Here is a 7,420-nt window from a genome sequence, read left to right on the forward strand (position 1 = left end):
TGGATAGTGGTGGTGGTTGCACAACAGTATGAATGTACTTGTTAACACTGAACTATACACTTAAATATGGTTAAGATGGTAAATTTTATGTCATATATATTTTACAATTAAAAACAAAAATATCTTATGACTATATTACTCAGCCATAAAAAAGAATGAAATAATGCCATTTGCAGCAACATGGCTGCACCTAGAGATGAACATACTAAGTAAGTCAGACAGAAAAAGACAAATACCATATATCACTTATATGTGGAATCTAAAATATGATACAAATGAACTTATTTACAAAACAGAAACAGACTCACAGGGCTTCCCTGGTGGCGCAGTGGTTAAGAATCTGCCTGCCAATGCAGGGGACACGGGTTCTAGCCCTGGTCTGGGAAGATCCCACATGCCACGGAGCAACTAAGCCCATGTGCCCCAACTACTGAGCCTGTGCTCTAGAGCCTGTGAGGCACAACTACTGAGCCCACAGGCCACAACTACTGAAGCCCGTGCGCCTAGAGCCCGTGCTCCGCAACAAGAGAGGCCACTGCAATGAGAAGCCCGCACACTGCAACTAAAGAGAGCCCACATGCAGCAAGAAGACCCAAAATGCAGCCAAAAATAAATAAAACAACAAGAACAACAAAAAACCCAATACAAAAAAAAAAATAGACTCACAGACATAGAAAACAAACTTATGGTTACCAAAGGGGAAAGGTTGGGGGAGGGATAAATTGGGAATTTGGCATTAACAGACACACTACTATGTATGAAATAGATAAACAACAAGGACCTACTGTATATCACAGGGAACTATATTCAATATCCTGTAATAACCTAGAATGGAAAAGAATCTGAAAAAATATATATATGGGGCTTGCCTGGTGGCGCAGTGGTTGAGAGTCCGCCTGCCAATGCAGGGGACACAGGTTCGTGCCCCGGTCCGGGAAGATCCCACATGCCATGGAGCGGCTGGGCCCGTGAGCCATGGCCGCTGAGCCTGCGCGTCCGGAGCCTGTGCTCCGCATCGGGAGAGGCCACAACAGTGAGAGGCCCGCATACAGCAAAAAATAAATAAATAAATAAAAACTCGCATGACTGATACCAAAAGGCTTAGGCCAGGGATGCCTTTCTTGTGACACACAAAAGCCTACTTTTCTTCCTTTTAAAAATAAAATATAACGTTTTATTACACAGCTAAACATAGGCAACGTTAGCAAACATTTTTAAAATGTTATTCACAGAGTGTGCTTTTTAAAAAACACTCAAGCACAATTTGTTCCTTTCTCATTAATCCTAAACTATTAGCACAGGCTTAATAATTTTGTAAGATTGCATTGACTGAATCCTTGTATACAAAGAAGGATGACAAGCACACACCACGCGTTAATTCATGTACGCTTCTTTCTGATACTAAGAAGCAGATCCGACTACTGATCCCATTTCACAGTAGCAAAACTGAGGCTCAGAGATACTAAAGAACTTGCCCAGAGACCCAATCGAGTCTTCTGTACCCAAGATGAGTACTAAGTGTTATTTCTATTAAAGGACAATCGTTCACAAGAAGCATGAAAACATCTACTCTCTCATCAGTTAGGAGCCTGTTTAAACAAATCCACCCCAAAAACCTTTTTCTTAGAAATTGTCTACCAGTAGCTTACCAATTACCTTCCAAGAATATTTTTTTAAAAGCCTGCCTCCCTTACAAGAAAAACCTTCAAAACATTCAGTCAAGCATTCTTTTTTTTTTTAAATGGAATGAGGTTTGGGAGCAAATGCGTATGATGATGTCTTTGCTAAGTCCCACATCTTTCAAGTCCTCTACTGGGAAGTTGGCAGCCCATGAAGAGCTGAGGACTGAAAACAAGCCAGATTCAGGTCTTTTATGCAGTTCCTTCCGTCACTCAATCTCCATCACCTCCACCGTCTCTACACAATGTCTCTAGTTCATTGTGAAACATGAAAACCATTCCGGTAAAAACGAAATGTTGACCATCTGTCTGGTTTGGCAGGAGAGACATTCGGAGGAAGCCCCTTTTGATGAAGCTGGCCCCTTCCATAGGCCAGGCTTCCAACATCCGGGGTTTGTGTACTGTGAACCCAACTGGTCTCTGTTGTTTGGACTAAGGGCGGTTCTCCAGAACGTATTTGGAATTAGGAATAACAGATCCTCATTGAGTCTTGGCTGGCCTCTTGAGTGGAGGGAACTATATTTGAACAGATCGGGATGGCCCTTTTCTGCCTCACGCATGGGTTGGAGGCAGGGACGGCCAACCTGCCACCTTGCACACCGAGATGCTGCCTCGCTTCTTGATGGCCAGCCAGCCCCTGGGTCAAGTCCCTTCCTGAGACCCAGTCTGCTCCTGTCCTTCAATCTCATGTGATATCTCTGAATCTTTCAAAGAAATTCTACTCTTTGCTGTAAACTAACTCCAGCTGATTTCCGTGCATGTGATAACAGAAACCTAATACGATAGTAGACTCATTTCCTCACAATTTGTATCATCACTGGGCTTATTTTTTCCTACATTGTCAGATTCAAAGAAGAGAAAGGCATCTCCAGCCCAGAGTTACTTACCTGCCTGAAGAGGAAAGCTCTGCACACCATGAGGACCAAAAACAGGCCCCCATCTTCCTAGGCGCCGCTAGAAAACATGCAATAACTGAACATGAAACAGAGTCGTGGTTGCCAGAAAGAGGTAAAATAATGTTAGATAAACTACACAATGACATTTAAATGCATTCAACTTTAATACTGCGGTTATCTGCAAAAACGAAAACAAAGCAAGTCAAGTTCCTTGGTAAAAAAACAAAAACAGGACTTTTTAAAGAAAAGTTAGGGTGGGGCCAAGGAAAGGACACCAACTGGGAGGCAGAAGAAACCTAAGGGGAAAACTATCCTGCACACATGCCCCTGAGACTGGGCAGGAAGGGACGGCCCCTATCCATCCATCCATACGCCTAGGGCAGGGAAGGAAAGCTAAAAAATCCTTAGTCTTGGGACTTCCCTGGTGGCGCAGTGGTTAAGAATCCGCCTGCCAGGGCTTCCCTGGTGGCGCAGTGGTTGAGAGTCCGCCTGCCGATGCAGGGGACACGGGTTTGTGCCCCGGTCCGGGAAGATCCCACATGCCGCGGAGCAGCTGAGCCCGTGAGCCATGGCCACTGAGCCTGCGCGTCCGGAGCCTGTGCTCCGCAACGGGAGAGGCCACAACAGTGAGAGGCCCGCGTACCGCAAAAAAAAAAAAAAAAATTCCACCTGCCAATGCAGGGGACACGGGTTTGATCCCTGGTCTGGAAAGATCCCACATGCCACAGAGCAACTAAGCTGGTGCGCCACAACTACTAAGCCCGCGTGCCTAGAGCCTGTGCTCCACAACAAAGAGAAGCCACCTCAATGAGAAGCCTGCACATCACAATGAAGAATAGCCCCCGCTCACTATCAACTAGAGAAAGCCCGTACACAGCAATGAAGACTATCAACTAGAGAAAGCTTGTGTGCAGCAATGAAGACCCAACGCAGCCAAAAATAAATTTTTTTTTAATCCTTAGTCTTTTTTTTTAATTGAAGTATAGTTGATTTACAGTGTTGTGTTAGTTTCAGGTGTACAGCAAAGTGACTCAGTTATACTATGTAACTTTTTTCAGATTCTTTTCCATTATTGGTTATTACAAGATATTGAATATAGTTCCCTGTGCTATACAGTAGGTCCTTGTTGTTTATCTATTTTATATATAGTAGTACCTGTTAATCCCAAAGTCCTAATTTATCCCTCCCCCACCCCCTTTATACTTTGGTAACTGTAAGTTCGTTTTCTCTGTCTGTGAGTCTGTTTCTATCTTGTAAATAAGTTCATTTGTATCATTATTTTAGGTTCCACATATAAGTGATAACCTGTGATATTTGTCTTTCTCTGTCTGACTTACTTCACATAGGATGATCACCTCATAGTCTTAATTAGAGAGGGAAGAGGACAGAGAGTCATGCTCTCAGATGAAGGTAGCACTCCCTCCCTCGGTTCAGACCAGAGGGCTCACGTCCATGAACAAACCAGGCTCGTTCAGACCTCCACATCTGTGCTTAGCTCTCTCCCTGCCCAGGAGGCCTTCCCTTCCCCTGTCTACTTAACCCAACCCTGGTCATCCTCGAATGCCCTGAAGTAGAGGCCCCTCCTCCCCGTCACCTGCCGTGTCACCGCCAGCCCTTCCAGATGTCCCCCTTGACCAAACTCCCAGGGCACAGAGCCATGGCTGGCACAGCCCTCAGAGAAAACATCCGACTTAGTCACACCTTCCATTAAAGTTCTTAATTACAAGCATTTCTTTGAGTGTGTTAGTACTGTTGAGATTGTAAGTCTCCCAAAACAGGGCAAGGACAAAACCACAGAGAAGTCTCATCCTGCTGTGAGTGGTAGAGTCCCATCAGTGTGGAGAAAGCCGGGTGAAGAGGCAACTCAGCAGCACTGACATATGCACGACCTAATACTCCAGGCCACGTTCACAGAGAGGGGTCTTACACAGATCCCGTATTTTCCATCAAAGTGCCTTTGTAATCATCATCCATTGGAAACAGAATGGGGAAAGAAAGACAGGGAAGCAAAAATATGAGTTACCATTATCTAATTTATCAGAAATGGTCCAGAGGAGTACCAGGGGCAGGCACTGTGATTTCCCCCAGTCAGTGTACCAATTTCACAGCAGGACCCATCTGTGTGATCTCTGCGTCAGAGCCCAAAAGAGTCAGGCCAGCCTGAACACCAAGGCTGCCCAGACACTTGGCAAAGAAGGGTTCCTGTAATCAGCACTGATGTTACCATTGGCTGGTGGTGATTCCTACCCCCTCTCCCTCCCCTGCTTGAACCTCACACCTGCAGGGTTCTCAGCTATTTATAGGCCTTAAAACAGTTACCACGCATCAAGACTGGTGGCCCTGCACCCTCCTTATTGAAAGAACCAGCTTCTCTGAAGGCAAGTGGTATGGATTTACAGAGCCTGGGGATCCTGAATATTTGAAATCCACACAGAAATCAGTGTCGTTCCTCCACACCACTGAATTAGCCCTTAGGTATACTTCTATTAATGATGCCACCATCCTCCCCACTCCCCTAAACTCAGATTCTTCTCTTTCTTTTGCCCCACAGCAAATCAGATGCCAAGAGCTTTGCACTTTATCTCCCCAAAATCTGTTGCATTACCCTCCTCCTCTTTCTCAAGATGGTAGAGTGGGAAGAGGAGGCTTTGGAATTAGACGGAGCTGCCATTGAGTAGCTGTGCCTTTTTTTTTTTTTTTAAGCTTCAGCGTTCCCACTAATAAAATGAGGATAATGGTAACAATGCCTACTATACAGCTGTGATATGAGGAGGGGGATGACACTTGTGACAATGCCTGGTACACCATTTGCCAAAGAACAAGTTCTTCCCACACCTTAGCTTCCTTCATCTCTTCCATCACTATCACCAAGGCCTGAGGTCAGCCCCTCAGTACTTCCTTTCTACTAACATATCTGTGGTTGGCAGAATCTTAAAATCCCCTGCTCCCACATTATTTCCCACATTAACCCTCAGGATGGTGATTATGTTAGCACATGACAAGGGGCATTCTGCAGATGTAATTACGGTTACTAATCAGTTGACTTTGAACTAATCCAAAGGAAACTATCCAAGTGGGCCTGACCCAATCACATGAGTCCTTTAAAAGCACAGGGTTTTCTCCAGCTGGTAGCAGAAGAGGAAGTCACAGATTCCTAACACCAGGGGGATTTGAGGCACTGCTGCTAGACTGAAGACGGGAGGGAGAGGGTCACATGGAAAAGGTAAGAGGGTGGCCTCTAGGAGCTGAGAGTGACCCCCAGCTGACAGCCAGCAAGTCCTGCCTGGACTTGTAGGCACTGTTTTAAGTTGCGACGTTTGTGGTTTTTTTGTTAGGCAGAAACAGAAAACTTATACAATCACCTAATTGGAGCCAGAAAAGGAGAGAAGACATTTTGAGGGGAGAAATGAATCTCAGTGATCGACTTTGTCGTCTTTGAGGACCCCCCACTCTGCCCTCCCATGTCAGAGACTGTCCACCACACCCTGGCCCCGGGCACACACTGCCTGCCAGTGGGGAGCCTCTGCTCCTCTCAGGCTATCTCATCTTCTCAACTGTAGGCTGAGTGCTTCCAACACAGAAGCCACAACCAGACCTTTTTCATATTCCCCGAAGCACCCAGTACAGGGCCAAGCATACAATAAATACTCACAAATATGTTTGGATTAAGCCGATTTCTTTCAGCTCCAGTGACCAGCAGGGCCGACGAAGGGATCCAAAACCTAGCCAGCCACAGGTACCCAGAGAGTCCCTCCCAGGAGACTCTGGTCTCACAGCCTCCTGGGATTAACAAAGCGCCAAGATGGGGATACCCGTTTCTGCACCTTGACCTTTCAGTATCACTGGCCAGTCACATTTTCAGGCATGAGTCAGGCTACCATTTCTCTGAATCATAGTCTGGTGTGTGTGTGTTTGTGTGTGTGTGTGTGTGTGTGTGTGTGCGTGCGTGCGTGCGTGTGTGTGTGTGTGTGTGTTAATGTTTACCTACACCTGGAATTTGCAAACACAAAGGAAGTGAGAATAAAGAGGGTGAGAGATCTCACAAAATGCACCGCCTGTATCTTGTTCAACAACAGGTTTATTCTAGATGCCCACCATGTCTGGGCAAAACGGTGCACCTCAGATCGGGACTTGAACCCACGGTCTTTTAATCAGAATCACTCATCTGGTATCTGGACTTACTGAGGCTCAGGTTCTTTGTGTCTCAGCGCAGAGGGAATTCAGCAAGAGGCAAAGTGATAAGCAAGAAGTAGATCTATTAATATAGGACGCTTGTAAGAGATGCAAGTGGGGAGGTGAGGGAGCTCTGCCCTGAGGATTCAGTGGGCTACAATTTTATAGTCAAGGGAAAGAGGGTGGAGAAAAGACCACCTTCCTTTGGGTAGACATGAGGCTTACATCACTAGTTCCTCCTCTGTATCAGGCAGGAGGGTGTCTGACCCTATAAGGTCAAACTAGGATTATTATTATTATAGCACTTATTCAAATCAGTAGAAGGATGGTGACATTTTTCTTCCACTTAATGGCCTAGGACAATCTCGTGCTTTTATTTATGGCTTTATAGTTAAGCAAGCCTGCCTGTTCCACGATGTTCCAATAGCTTTCTTGAGTGATCATTAACTTACAGTGGTCTTCCAAAGTTTCCTAGGTTCCCCTCTCTATCTATAGTCCCCTACTGGGACTTCTACAACTACCTGTAAACTCTCCTATTCTATCCTTATCACTGGTACCAAGCTAAGAAAGACCCTGGAGACAGAGAACCAAATCAGAGTGGCCCCAACCCTTGAACTTGAATCCAAGTCTCCCCTGAACACAGTGGTCACGGCAGAGTCTTTGACAGTTTGT

Source organism: Delphinus delphis, chromosome 15 (genome assembly GCF_949987515.2).
Source record: "Delphinus delphis chromosome 15, mDelDel1.2, whole genome shotgun sequence".
Taxonomy (NCBI): domain Eukaryota; kingdom Metazoa; phylum Chordata; class Mammalia; order Artiodactyla; family Delphinidae; genus Delphinus; species Delphinus delphis.